Genomic DNA, 15,380 nt, shown 5'->3' on the forward strand with positions numbered 1-15,380 from the left:
TAAGATTAGAAAATCGAGGAAAGTAATAAATTTTCTTTTCTTAATACATGTCTCCTAGAATTATTCGGAATTATAATAAATTTTTTTTTTTTTATTTATTTGTTGAAATTACAATCAATTCTCGCGTTGAGAATTTTCAGTAATTTTTCTGGCGTGGCGCAATGACATGACTGTTTATTTACAATAAGATAATACTTATTATAGATAGGTATAATTTATAAGTATTATAAGTAAGTGCATATGCTTAATTTGGATAACTAAATGAATCTAGCGTTTAGGTCTAGCGGGTAGTGCCTCTTCAGCCTGGGAATCTGGTCCGTCGTGTCAAGTAGTCCAGTGATTAGGGGGTTTCGGTGTTTGTTGACTCTTTTGCTATATCTGTCGCTGTATTTTGCTATTTCCTCTTTGACTGTGGGTATCTTGAGGTCGCGATGGATGGTTTCGTTGGTAACATATCAAGGTGCGTCTATTAAGGATCTTAGCGTTTTCGATTGGAAGCGTTGTAGTATTTCGATGTTGGAGTTACTTGCTGTTCCCCATAGTTGGATTCCGTAGGTCCAGACAGGTTTTATTACGGTCTTGTAGAGGGTAATTTTGGAATTATAATAAATAATAATCAATAAAACATCTTTCAAGTCTTCACACCGATACAACCTTCTTCTAAATTTCTTTTGTTCAAAATCTATTGAAAACATTCGTCTTGTTAATCCAGTCAATAACTCAAACGCACGAGTAAGAAATTACTTGGTCTGCGAAACATGCATAAACAGAATAGAATAAACGGAGAAATCCATAAAGGATGAAAAAACAGAGTTTTAGGAGAGCCTTGGGTAGCTTCTGGGTATGTACCTTCGAACGGTGCCTGAAATAATATTTCGGCTAAAACAATAAAGATTTCGAAGGGACGCACGAACAATGGACTTGGCCGTCTACCTGCGGAATTTTCGTGAGGATTTCTAGTGTCCGAAACGAGAGACGAGCTTTCAGGGAAACGGTAATGCGATTAGTCGCGGGGTGTAAAGTAAGGTACGTGCGGGCACCGTTTGTTCTTCGACATAACTGTTAATTCCCTACGAATGTTATTTGTTCGGTTGGGGATGCGCTTTCAGCAACTGCATTGTTTTACAGCCGTAGTATTAATATCATTTGCGGATTAAGGCTGAGCCGATCGACCGAACATTTGCAAATAAACTATTTCTCTGGATTTGCAAACTGTCAATAAGGTGCGCTATATTTTTTTTTTTATGTTTATTAAAATTTACAATCAATTCTCGCATTGAGAATTTTGAGTAAGTTTCTCTGGCGTGGCGCAGTGATATGGCTAATTATTTATAATAAGTTAATAAACTTATGAACTTATTATAAGTATAATTTATAAATAAGTGTAATTTATAAATAATAATATTATAAACAAGTAAATATTACTTATTAGAATCTAGCTGAATCTGGTGCTTAGGTCTAACGGATAGTGTTTTTTTAGCCTGCGCATCTGGTCCGACGTATTAAGTAATTTAGTAATTAGGGGGTTTCGATGTTTGTTAAGTCTTTTGATGTATCTGTTACTACATTTTGTTATTTTTTCTTTGACTGTCGATATCTTGAGATCGTGATGTATTGTTTCGTTGGTAACATACCAGGGTGCATCTATTAGGGAAGATACCTACGGTTAAAGAAGAAATATCCAAATTCAGTAATAGATATAACATAAGAATTAACAACCACTAAAACTCACTAGTTACTCAATTACTTGACACGATAGATCAGATCCGTAGACTAAAAAGACATTACCCTCGTTAGATTTAAACATTCGATTCAGCTGTGACACTACCCGCTAGACCTAAACGCTAGATTCAATTAGTTATTTATGTCCTACTGGACAAATTGTAAAATTTAAATAAATAAATAAAAAAAAAGAAAAAAGAAAATTAGTTATTTAAATTAAGTAATATTTACTTATTTGTAATACTTACTTACAAATTATACTTATCTATAATAAGTATTAACTTATTATAAATAATTAGCCATGTTACTGCGCCACGCCAGAAAAATTACTGAAAATTCTCAACGCGAGAATTGATTGTAAATTTTAATAAATATTAAAAAGAAAGAGAAATTAGATTCGGCTGAACCAAACATACGATAATCATTTATTATTCATGTTATAGTACCACGTCAGAATAATTTACTTATATGTCGGAGATGAAAGGAAAACCGGAGCCTTCCCTTTGCAATTTTGAGGAAGCCTTCTAATGCTTTAGCCTAGATTTTATCATAACTGTAATTAAGCAATTGTCATTTGTAATTGTTTGATATTTGTGAAAGCGAAAGTGGGTTCGAGGTGACAACTGGTCGCCGAACGTAGCCACGGTCACGGAATAAACGTTTTGCCTGACGAAGGTGTGGATCGGTTGTATCGTTCTCCCTAGAAATCACATAGAATTGTACTTCAGAGATGTCGATATAATGGGACACACGTTGTATTAGGAATCAATCTCCAGACAGAAACTGCCTAGTAACGGCGTTTGGATCTTTCTCGATGTTTCTCGATCTTTCTCGAAAGAGTATACAACAAACTTTTGACAGAAATTGCCTAGCAACAACGATTGGAACCTTCTCGATGTCTCCAGCGAGCATATAACAAACAAATGCAGTCGTATAGCGAAAAAAGATTTTCATCGGATATTCATTCGTGCGATCGCCTTGGAAAGTGATACATCGAGCAATTAACCGAGTGTCTCAGGAATCGTATTTTTGTGTTTAAAATTATTCTACACATAGTAAAGAGTTATCCCGTTGACCGTGGATTCGTTTGAACCCCGGAAACATTGTTAATATTGTTAATTAAATTCATTATTCGTAAAACCTATCAATCGTTAATCTCATTATTCGTTAAATTTATTATTCGTAAGACATATTATTCATTCCTCTTATTGTTCGTTAAACTTATTATTCTTTAATCTAATTATTAGTTAAACTTATCGTTTGTTAATCTTATCGTTTATTAAACTCATTATTCATAATATTTTTGTAAAATCTTGTTTATTCGCGTAAATATATTCTCTGTTTCGTAAAACAATGGCTAATTCAAACGAAGAATCATTACGCGCCTTAAATCCTAATAATTACCCGACATATAATTCTCAACGAAAATTGATTGTAAACTACTTCCAAAAAAAAAAAAAAAAAAAAATTTTCTCTGTGATTTCTCGCTTCTCCCTGATTTTCGCTGGATCTTAACTTCAGTTGGAAGCATCGATAACCTCATGTCGTGTTCAAGTCCAGCCCGACATCGTAAATACTTCAAGATCTTCGATGGTCGAGCATTCTCTGTGCCATTGTTCTACGCACCACGGGAGGTCCTTCCTTTTTCGCTAGTTTATCCTAGATCGTTTTCTCTGTCGACTATAAGCCAACGTCCCTTGTGTTCTCCGTTCGCGTTCATGGAAGACCTCGACCTCGTGCACAGAATTTTTAAAATGTCTCCAGTTGGAATCACATGCTTCCACGAAATTCTGTTACCAATATGACGTGCCCACTTGAATATGTATGCATGTTGGCGTATGCAACTGAGAGAATGCGCAGACACTCATTTCATACGAAATAGCGGATATTCGTGTTTCTTGAACGAGACGGCGCGTTTCAGAATTTTGATAATTGATATAAATTTCAATATAAGGCTAATTAAAATCGAACCACTTCTAGCTTCGAGTACAGAAAAGAGAAGGAACGAAAATTTTTATAAACATTTGCATATTCGATCAAATTTGCAAAATTTGCATATTCGATCAACGTAGTTATCTTTTTTTTTTTTTATTTAGTTGTTTACATTCACAATTTGTCCGATTTGGACATTTGGTAGAATTTAGTTGACATTAGCAAAAAAAGTATTCCGTTTCGAACGGTAGCAACCGCTTGGCGCGTGCCATTCACACGGGTTGCTTCCGTAGGGAGCATTCAGCACTCGAAGAGTCAAAAGAATTTTTCCTGGAAAAATTTTCGAATCGAGAGTTTATTTTCTTAGGAGACATCTCGTTAAAAGGATGCTAGAGCAAAGTTTATATCTGCTTTGAAAAGAATTGTTTCAAAATACACGAAATCAGGAACAGCTACACTCTACAATTTCGCATAATTGTTATACAGGTATTCATTTTCCTCTTACTACGACGAATAAAATCCGATCGCAGTACATATTTAACCGTGGTTAACGGGGCAGATTTTCCGGGCGTTGAACGAATCTAAAAATTGGTGGAAGTAAGGAGTCGTTAAGGAGAACGAAACACTGTCAGGATTACAAAGGGAAAATGAACGCAGCAAAAGGATAAGGGAAAGGAACGTGAAAGAAACGCTTATGTATAAAGAGTCTCTCTTGGGATACTAATGAAGCTACCCCTTAATGAATCCATACTGGGCCCTTGAAGATTTCAAGATAACGCTGATGGATACTCTCGCACCAGGAACTCTTCCACAAACGAAGATTATCTTACTCCCGCTAGGACTTTCTCTACGGTCTTTTCTTGGTCGGACAGTGTCGCTTTGAGAACAGCCACAATCCGGGAATATCGTTGTCGTCGAATTCCTCTAAGAACCTCCCTTGCATCTTTTTGCATACCAAAGCACGCGTCGATAGATTTACGACGTACTCTGTCCGGCAATTATCACTTGTCACGATTTAACCAGGGAAATCTGTGGTTCCCATAGCGACGTTTCTTCTCTTCTTAACGAAATAATCTGAACCCTAATTAAGTCATGACGTACCGTGCGCCCAGCCGTTCAATGAACGGAAGGAACGAAGGAACTCGAAGACGGTATTAATTATTTCGTACACTGTTTCGTTCTGGTAGAAGGTTTGCGAATTACGAGAATGTTTATATTCCTAAACTGACCGTTTTTATACTGCAGCGGCTATTTATGAATTATGATGTAAGACGAGGTACCAAAGGGATTCTTAAGGTTAACCCTTGCGCAATGTAGCATGAGAGAGACTCGTCAAATACGCTATAAATTACACGCTTTAAATATCGTTACATTTAATGCAATTATGATTAATGCTTGAGTTACTCAACCCATTTTCGCGTAATTGAATCACACCCTTAGCTAAACAATATCTCTTCGTCCCTTTCCACTCTAATTAAGAATCAGTTCATACGTCGTGAAATTCCGGGCGGTTCGACAGACGGCGTTTAATCGATCGTTACGAGGCCAGAGCGGGACTTCGTGTAAACTCGAGGGATTATTATTCCCGTGGACGTGTTGTTGGTCCGCTTTCGTAGCGAGGTACGAAAGACGAATTTCGTGGAGCTGTGGGTCCCGCGTTCGCTACGTAGCCACGGATCCAATTACACGATCCACGACGATCGACGTGGAACAATCGGCGACCAGGATGGAACGTCCAACGAGGAGGAGAGTCTACTGGCAACTCTTGCCATCCGCCTCGCCAACCGTCTCTCTGTTATTTGCCGAGCTATCATCGGGAGAAGTTTCGCGGAGGCAAGGGCCCAGGCTACGAGATTGCTAGCCTTCCGCGCGGCGTAATTACCAAAAATCAAGCAAAAGGACCGAAAAGCCATCACTGTGCTTCGACGCTGTTTCTGCAATTTTGGCGCGGGGCCATTGACACGCACTCGGCCACTCGCCGTTTGTCTTCGAGACAATCTCTGCACCGCAGCGATTCTTCAACGCGAACGTCGTAAACCCAGCGGAAAATACGTGGCAAGAAAGGAAACTCTCTCGTTGCATTTATACTCTGTTAAACTCTATCAACCTGTTGGTTGCATTGTTTCTTAATTAGAAGCTGCTTTGGACAGAGAAATATAGATTTACGAAGGTTAATTGATCTTAGATAGGTTGTTTTTAGGCTGTAATTATCGTTAATCATTATTGCAACGTCGGACAGGAGAATAAAGTAGGTCGAAAGTAACGTAAATTATTTTTAATTGCTAGCCAGATTTATTCGCTACATGGACACTTGGGAATAATACTATGACCGATATTTATCCAATATATTTCTCGTTTTAATATCACACGTTATATTTATATCTAAAAAGAACCATCTTTCCTTGTATCGACAATTTCTCCTGGTTTCATTCAATTTTCCCGATGTTTCTCCGTACGATCAATGCCTCCATCCATCCCTATCACTCGCATCCGCTGGCTCGCAAAAATTTGCCACACTATGCCGCTACGTCCAGATCGCGGACATTCTCGAATCCAAAAGAAATTACCCTGTCACCCCTGGAAGCGCCATAAATCGCGACGGAGAAGCCAATTAAGCAGGAGAACGAGTTAGGGAACAGGTCTCGCGGAAGGCGAAAGTGAGGCTCGCGCGATCGGCCGACGAGAAAAACGCCCGGCAAAGTAAACAACGGAAAAGTGGAATGGCCCGAGACAAAGAGGAAGGCTCGCGCGTACCCGCCTGCCTCCTTCGATGCGGTACAAAGCGACAGAAGATGGACAAAGAAGATGCTGGCTACGGAAACGTGTATAATCTCCTTGGCTTGCGCCGAAAGACAGACAGAGATTGCATACCACCTTTGCGTTCCTACAAGGCGGAGAGGAAACGAAAGAGGAAGAAAGACAAGGAGTGAAACGGGAAGAAGAAAAGGTAAAAAGTGCGAAGAAAGAGAAACGACAGCGTGTACAATGCGCGGGACGAAGGGAAAGAGAAGTTAAAGAGTGAGGGAGAAGCCTTCATCGTTGAAAAAGGTTTCGGCTTAGCCTTTTGCCACCCCCTTCTGACCTCCGTGCAGCCCCTCCTCGGGCGAATTTCCTAACGTTTGCCACCCGCTGCGTCCTTTTTTGCTCCACGGACAATGCTTGTCCGACCGTTCACAGCGACAATCGCACGGAAATCGTGATGGTTTTACCGTCGCTGGAAATCCATGCCGAATCTACCGGCTGCATTCATCCGGCTACGTTTTCCTCTATCTGCCTTTCCGCATCTCTCGTCCCTCTACACCGAGCGTTCTTCAGAGCCGCGTCACGACGCTGCACCGACGGCCAGAGGGTGCTCTTTGCAAAAATGTAAAAATGTAAAATCTTGTTGGTTCTATTCCATGTCCAATTGATGTTATAAGGCAATCTTTAATGGACTAGGGAATTTGAGGGAATTTTTGTTGTCGTTAAATGATCAGAATGAAGTCGCAGAACGGTGATAAAAGCATTTTTTTCTGTAGTTAATGTACTAGTCTGGTGAAATTGAAAATATCAGGAGAAGCATCTATTTTTCTATGGATAAGATGAGAAGGAATATTAATACAATACGATTTATAGCTAATACGATTTCCTTCTATGTTTATTTGTTATATTTTTACTCGTTTGTTTCTTTTTTAAATAACATTCGAAGTATCGCGAAAATGTATTTGCAAGAAGAGAGGAATTCTCCGAACTTTCAATCGGGTTTCATATCGAATTTTGAAAAACTGTTTAATCTCTTTCGCTAAATTTAAACGAACAGCCATCAACTATTTCTCGTGTGTTTGATACATTTCCGTGACGTAACGCACACCTATTACACCTACATAATTCTCGTCTTAAAAATCGTGACTACAAACGCAGAGAGAACAGAGAGCGTTCTGCGTCGTTCGTAAATATTAATTCAAATCCTGACCGTATTCGGTGATACACAAAACGCGCAGGATTCGCGTTTCCCCATTGGAATTGACTCCGTTACATGAAAGCACGTTTGCGGGGGTAGGTGGTGGCAAACAAATCCCGGGATCGTGGCACTCTTGGGACAACGTCCCTTATTCTCATCCGTATACGCGGCGATTCCGGTCCCCTTGATTTTATACTCCTTTTTTTCTGGAATATAAGGCTCGTTGATCCTGGACACGGTATAAATAATTCCTCGAACAAGATCCCAATGAATCACCTTCAAAGGAATTTCGTCGGATTGTCGCGACAACTACGAAGCAAACTCGATATTTCCAAGCAAATCGTACAGAGTCTCGTTCATTGGAATACGACAAAGAGAAAATTCGTTTCTTTTCGATTCTCCTTTTATTTGGTTAAATGGAAGTATAATAATACAACAAAATATAAAATAATGTAGAACGTTTTCGACGATGAAATAGGGGGAGATAAATTATTTCTTCTATCGAATGGAAAATTTACGTTCTACCGATACATGGAAATTCCAGGCAGCATCGGTAGCCATAAGTAGCTGAAATAACGCGTAACGGCTTCATAATAACGCAGTAACGAAAATGAGAAAGGAAGAGCTGCTCTCGCGGCGTGGTAATAAAAGTAAATCACGTGCAGACCGAGCACCACGTGGTTGCGGAGAGTCGTGGTGCTAATCGCGATTTCGGGAAAGCCCAGCCACCGCAAATTCGGGGAAAACTCGCCGCAATAAAAGCCAAACGGGAGAGAACCAGCGGGAAAGGGAAAAGGTGAAGGGAGAGGACGATGGTATGGAGAATAAAGAGACAAGAGGCCTCTACCGGGGAGAGTATCGGTGGCACAAGGGAGAAAAACGAGAGAAGCGACCAAGAACTAAAGTCAAAAGAGCAACGAAGACAGGTATACGATGAAAAGTAGTGGGCACACGGTGAGTGCACGTGTTCGTTCGAAACGCGTTCTCGTTGCAGACGGAACCAACGGACAGAAGAACGAACAGTACCAGAAAAAGGCGCACAATACACAGTTGGTGGGTCTGTACGCGGCTGAAAAAAGCATCGAGGGTTGGTCAGGGGGTGGCTAAAGGTGGCAGGCACCATTTTTCTCGGGCGGTGTGTGAGAGCAGAAATATGCCTGCATCGTCGCAATTAGTTGCGCGCCACGAAAAAGGAGAACGTCGAATGGCCGACGGACGGACGCAGGAAGCCGCTGTTAATCTTTGCGGGTCGTAATGGCGGGAAGTAACGCCTCTCTTCGCGGGAAAAGTGCACTTACTTGCAGCAGGCCACAGCCATGCAAAAAATTTTGGCCCGTATCAGCTTCGAGATAAATCGTAGCGTGCCTCCGCTTTTGTGCTTCATGATGAACATTGTTTAAACGTGAATTATGTGTTACCCTTATAATTGGACGCGTTGAAAAAATTTGATTAAATGGTGTTTTCATTCGTGATATTTTAATCAGTGTAGAACGAGAATCAACATTTCGAATGTTAGAAAGGTGAGAATCTTGTGATCCTGCTCGCTCTATAAGAGAAATGGCGATGTTGCGTAAATTGGGTAGATTGGTTGGAACTGCTGAATTCGTTCGAACGCAACGCTGGGAAAATCCCAATTAGACCGGTTGAACGACAGTCGATGCTAATGTCGAGCGATTTTGGAAAGGTCGTAGCGGTGGAGGGAAAATCTGGATCGGAACTCGCTGAACTGAGCTCTAATCCCTGCTACCACCTGAACAAACACCGGTCACCGTGGTTCTCTTGTCAAAGAAGACTAATGATTCGATGGAATTTCTCGGTCGTCGCGTAAAACTAGTTCGGGGAAATTCTGAAGAAGCTCGAAGCCAAGGGAAGTATTCGTGAAACCACCAACTCGTGCAAGTTTTATATACTCCATCAAACCGGTTACTTCACAGCTGTACTAAATTCCTCGGCATTAATCGATCTTCTCAGACAAACCTTTCTTTCGCCATATCTTATCCCATAAATCGAATCGTTTTGGGTGCTGCGATCTTTAACCCTGCTGCGTTCTTTCGAACATTTTACATTCAGTCGTGCTTTTTTTTTTATCGTTAGAAAATTCCTCGAGTTCGAGAAGGTACGAAAAAATTGTACTTGATACGTCGCTTCTTGTTTTCGACGCATGGCAATGTTTTCTTTTAAAGCATTGTTTGTTAAAACTAGGATAGGACGAGGAATAAAAATTGGAAGTTTTTAATCAAAGATAATCAAATATATATACATATAGCTTCCTATCGGAGTATGCATTGCTATATTCGGATGTTTCATTCCTGAAAACGTCAGCTCTTTCGAATACGCATCCACTGTAACCATAATCCTACTTTCCGAATGTAAATTCCGTGGAACGACAGGCAAAACGCTTTGGTAGATTGGAAGCTCGCCGAGTTATCCAACATAGGAAGAGTCCAGGCTTCGAAGGTGGTGGCGGACGTAGTGTGTGGCTATCGATCACTGGTCCACCCCTGTGGGCGATGGTCTCCTCCTAGCAAATTCTCTCTTCGTCTTTCGCTGTTGGTCTTCGTCGATCTTCCTCTCGCTCTCCCCTTGGCAGAGCCAGCTCCTCTCTCTTATCCTCATCCCCTCGAGTTACACCGAATTTACCTAACGTAGGCGCGGTAGGTCGGTTCTCTTCCTCTTGTTCCTCTATCCGTCTCGCCTCGGAGCTCGTCTCTTCCGTTCTCTGGCCTTCTCTGGTTCGCTCCCCTGGTGCCAACGTCTCCGTAGCCCTGGACCCTTTGAGAGCTTTCCTCGAGGAGGCCTAGAGAGGCTAGCGCGAGGGAGAGATCTCGAACCGAGAGAGCAAAAAGAGGAGACCAAACGTAGACAGAGAGGAGCGAAGAGGGGCGGGAGAGAGGGAGAGAGAAAGCTTGTTATGGACGTGATGGACCCTTCGTTCGTCGTACATCTGGGCAAGTAGACCGGGCAGAAAGGGGGAAGAGAAGCTTTTAGAGCTTGGAATATTCACGAGGCCGTGGCTTGGACAAGCGAAACACATCCCTCGATATCTGCTCCTTCTTTTGACGTCACGCCCTGAAATCAAATCGGTTGAACCGAAGACACGGCTAAGTTGATCCCTGACTTCCGAATCGTTTTCGTTGCGCGCTGGCCGCGTATCATGCAAACCGATGATAGACATCGATCTATCGAAAGCGACGAACTATTGTTTCCAACAGTTCCAACGTAATTTAAACGTTTCACCGTTTTGTCTTTCGTGTCGTTCCTCCGAAAACTTCCGAAACTACTTGCGGTTCGTCAAACTAAAAATTCCTACGGAATTACAAACTACCTAAATCCTTCCTTCTAGAAATTTTCTTTAGAAAAATTTGATCATCCGAAAATGTAGCTGCCAGAGTTCTTCCGTAGCTGTTGGAATTTCAACGAATGTCCAATTGAATTTCCGCGAAACTTAAAGAGCTTGTTTAATAATTGCAAGGTCACCATTAAGCGTCCATGTGCACCTGAGCCGCGTTCAAGCCGAATATTTGAACTTCGTGGGCCAAGAACTTGTACGTCCACAGACGCCTTTTGATTTCGTATTCAGGGTACGTTGTCCTCCATGGCGCGGAGCATTGCCTACCAGCAGGAATAGCAAGGTTCTGGAAGGACTTGCTCGGCAATCAGCGATGGTCCGACGTCGGTGTTTGTCTTCGCGCGTGATTGGCGCCTTGCTTTGCCGCTTCTGTTTGGTTCAACGTTAAGGTGCCTCGGCATTCCGGTCTACGCGACTGTTTATTGACATTTAACTTCGGTAACGAGCGTACGTAGAGCTGACATCGTTGCAGGATTACCCGTGCAACACTGGTTCACGGAGATAAACACGCTTATACGTGTTTCGTTCATTTCATCGAAACAATTTACTCCCAGTTCACTGAGTAAATGTAAATCGGAAACGTTTTAAGAAAAGTAACATATACAACGTTTTTATTAATTACCTTCGATTATCGCTATTGCATTGAAAGATTTATTAATCTCAGGACCAATACAAAATTCCCATCACACTATCCTGTATACTATTATCATACGCAACATCTTTACGCTCATCGACGAATAAACGCCATACGTAGGACACGTGGCGACTCGCAATAGAAACAGTAGAACGGTTAGAACAGCGAGCAAATCATCAGGAACCTTGACGAATTCCCCCGGTCCATGTGTTGCAAAATTTATGGATTCCCTTCGCTAGGGCTGGAACAATTCACAAACGTGCGAGAATTTTCCTATACGCTATCTCCCACATGTGCGTTCATCTGTGTACATATACACTCATATGTATACATAGGTTTATTGTATATACGAGTATATATACAGCGACTATAAAAAAGTATTGGTGCACACCCTTATTTTCCAATGAATCGCTGTTTTATCGGGCTCTATACATTTCATTTTCGTAGTATCGAATTTTTGTAGCGATATGGGAATACTACTGTACGATACGAAATTTAATATATCTGTATCTAAGCAATCATTATGTAAATATACTATAGTAAATACGATGGTACGCTAATAATTTTTATATCTACGGTATATCCACGTGTATGTATATACGCGTACGTATGTGAACGTACGTATACGTTTGAGTACGTATCCGCGTGCATGTGTGCGTAGGTATGTTGGTGCGTGCGCGCGTACGATATGAGGTCTTGTAGGAATTCACTGGCGGGCGTAAATTCTCTACCTTTCTCCCGGTCGCCCCTGCCATCTAGTCGCTTTGGCTCCCCTTGGGTGGACTCTAAAGTCCACCCCCTTAGCTGGCTACCACCCCATATCTCTCGCTCTTTTTCCTCCATCGGCCTCCCTGTCTCTGGTGGACGCGCAGCTTTCTCTGACCACCGTCGCTGCCGCCTCCAGCGACAACATTCTGCAGTCGGACGAAGGGTGGCCACCCCTTCACCGAGAGCAGAACGGACCGAGGACAGTGACGCTCAAGCTCGAGTAACTGATCACCACGACGATAAGGAACGTTTCTTTTTTTATCGTCGAGTCTCTTTTTGCCGCGTTACCGGATCCCTGCACGCGACATTACTTCGGCTTTATTGCTTTTAATCACCTGACGCGCGCAGGAGAAGCCACCAGGCGGTTGATGCAGGTCGAAGAAATTGTCGAGGGATGATGGCTTTTATGGGGAACTCAAAGTGTTACGCGAGTATCTTCTTCGATGTTTCCGAGACGATACGTTCCTTGAGTGACGTTGTTATACATTTTTTGCTTGGTCGAGGGCGGCATTTATACACGTTGATGGCTTCAGATAGAGGAATATTCATTTAAAATTCGATAGAAAGTGATAATCTTTAAGACGAAATTTTAGAAAACTGGCGGTTTAAGATCTCTTCTTGAAAAATTAAGTTCTCTGCATTTAAGAAACTTTCTGATAATAAGATTTTAATAATAATAATCTTAAAGCGACAATTTCTCAAATAAAATAATAATATAGCCATGTGGTTTCGCGCGAGGCAATCGTACATTTTAGATGTCTCTGTAAATTTCCAGATTTCTTAAATTTTGACACAGCGATGTAATGTTATCTCACAATGTCGAAGAAGAATATACTTTATTGAAAGTTTCGTTTACCCTATATAATCTTCAATTCTCGTTTCCATCCATTTATTCGCCGTCAAAAATAAAAGATCCACGAAATTACAATCTTAATGCAAATAAACTAAGAATATAATCGCGTGACCTTATCGGTGCTTGCAGATTCCACACACGTACGCACGGAGAACATCCTGAGCCCGGTAAGTGGCGTATGGAGATATCCGAAGGGGGTTGGATAGCTCGAATGGTTTGCGAGGGTGCCACTGAAGGGTGGTACTGTGCCAGAGAGAAGGGTGAAAGCAGGTGGATGGATACGGTGGTGAAGGAGGACGGAAGAGATGCGAGGACGGAAGACGATGCGGATAAACGGGAAGCAAGGGGAAAAGGAGAGAGGGTCGAACAAGGAGGAAGTAGGAAAGGATCAGAGTCAGGGAAGGTAAAAGCAAAGAGTGAGAGTGAAGGTAAGGACAGCGAAAGGGAGAAAAGAGATGGGATTAGGTAGGGTCGAGAAAACGTGGACTTGGAAGATGCTTCTCTGGACCATCCTTTCAACCTCTCCTTTTCCTACTTGCCTCTCTTTTCTCGTCTCTTCTCTTTCTCGCACTCCCGGCATTCAAAATACGTCGATACTACAAGAGATTTTTCGTGTTCGCTAAATAATTTACGGAAACAAAATATTGGTCGTGGTAGAAGTAACGAAAAGTGTTTTTTCTTAGAGCGTATAGTATATATAATGTATGTACGAGGTCAAAACGTGCGAAATTTTTAACGTGCGATTTTTAACGATTCTTGTTCCACCGATGAATTCTGAAATAGATGCGTTCACACATGGACAAGTTAAAGAATTAAAAAATCATAGCTTTACGCGTAGAAGAGAAAATTCTCGACTTGGAAACGATATACAAAATAATATATAAGAATGAAAGATAAGGAGATTAATATAATAAAAGGAAAGAAAATATCTAAGCGAGTACGGTATCGATGACTATAGGCGGAACGCTACAATCAGAGAATCGGTTGATCTTCCGTCAATTACAGCAGCGTCTCGATCCTGTGAACGAAAGGAGAGCCGCTCTGGAGAGGAATGGCCAGTCGTTCGAAGGACGCTTCTGCTCGCGGGCTAATTCCACGGTTGAGCGACAGCCGGCTAATTTTTGCTCGGGGCCAATTCCGGCCGCGTCCTTGGGCGCGCTGTTGCCGGTTTAATAATGCAACACGCCACTGTGTCAGTGTGCCAATCCTCGCTCGGGTATTCGTGACAACTGACAAGTCGCTGCAACAGCAGCCTTTCCGCTTTGGAACCTTTATTGAAGGTGCCGGACCATATTCCGCCTGCTTGGCCGTTACTCATTTTCACCGACGAAACGAGTTCATCCCGGAATGCGAGCGCTTCGGTGGAGGCGGGATCATTCGGGGGCCTCGCCACCCCGTGAATTATTCCTAAGGTGACTTTGGGCTACTACTCCTACATTCTACTTTATCGCGCCGACATTCGCGAGCTTTAATTGCTTCGCGACATACGTACGTCTTAGAACTTGTAGTAAGCTGCGGAGGAATCGTGGAACAGTACAACGTAAAGTTTCGGTGTAATTCCGTAGTTTCGTATTAAATAAAATAAAGAAAACTTGCTCGAACGTCACTGTCAGAGGATAGTCTTGTAATATTTATTTGGACAACGGTAAAATAGACGGAACAAGGGTTTACTTTAATCGCGACATTTTTTATTGAGCTGGGACTGGAAAGTAGAGATTGCCGCAAAGAAATGGAATTTTTAATTACGCTACGTAAATTACGAGACATCGAGGAATTATTCAGAGATGCATTAAGAGTTTAAAAATTTATCAAGGAAGAGCACTCAGTCGTTTAGGTACATACATACAATTGTTGGAACGTATAATCTTTTATCATTGTATACCCGTGGCGAATGATGTTTATATTAGAATAGAACCACAATTAACACGTTCTCCTCTCTGCTTTAGTAGCTGTGAAAATTTTGAATTTATTTATCTCACGACTGAGCTCGAAAGGCAGGCTCGGCACTCCGTTGTTTGGTCAAGACAAAGGAAACGTTCATTAAGAAAACGCCATTAGGAGTGAACTTCTTTGTCTTCGTCTTCTTCTTCGCCTTCTTCCCTCTCTTCTTTTAGTTCTTTATCTTCTACTTCTCATTCGACCTCTTTGAGCTAATCCGTCAGATGAAAACAGAAATGCCTCC

General features: G+C 41.8%; 1 long non-coding RNA gene across 1 annotated transcript in view; it reads right to left on the bottom strand.

Annotated features, from left to right (window-relative positions):
* Window positions 1–3,794: 3,794 nt before the first annotated feature.
* The window catches only part of LOC126871006 (uncharacterized), a 37,114-nt gene continuing 25,528 nt past the window's right edge, over window positions 3,795–15,380 (bottom strand). The window contains exon 2 of the long non-coding RNA XR_007691488.1: window positions 3,795–7,008. This is a non-coding gene — a long non-coding RNA (uncharacterized LOC126871006). The remainder of the gene's footprint in view (window positions 7,009–15,380) is intronic.

The sequence above is a fragment of the Bombus huntii genome, chromosome 11, assembly GCF_024542735.1.
Source record: "Bombus huntii isolate Logan2020A chromosome 11, iyBomHunt1.1, whole genome shotgun sequence".
Lineage (NCBI taxonomy): Eukaryota > Metazoa > Arthropoda > Insecta > Hymenoptera > Apidae > Bombus > Bombus huntii.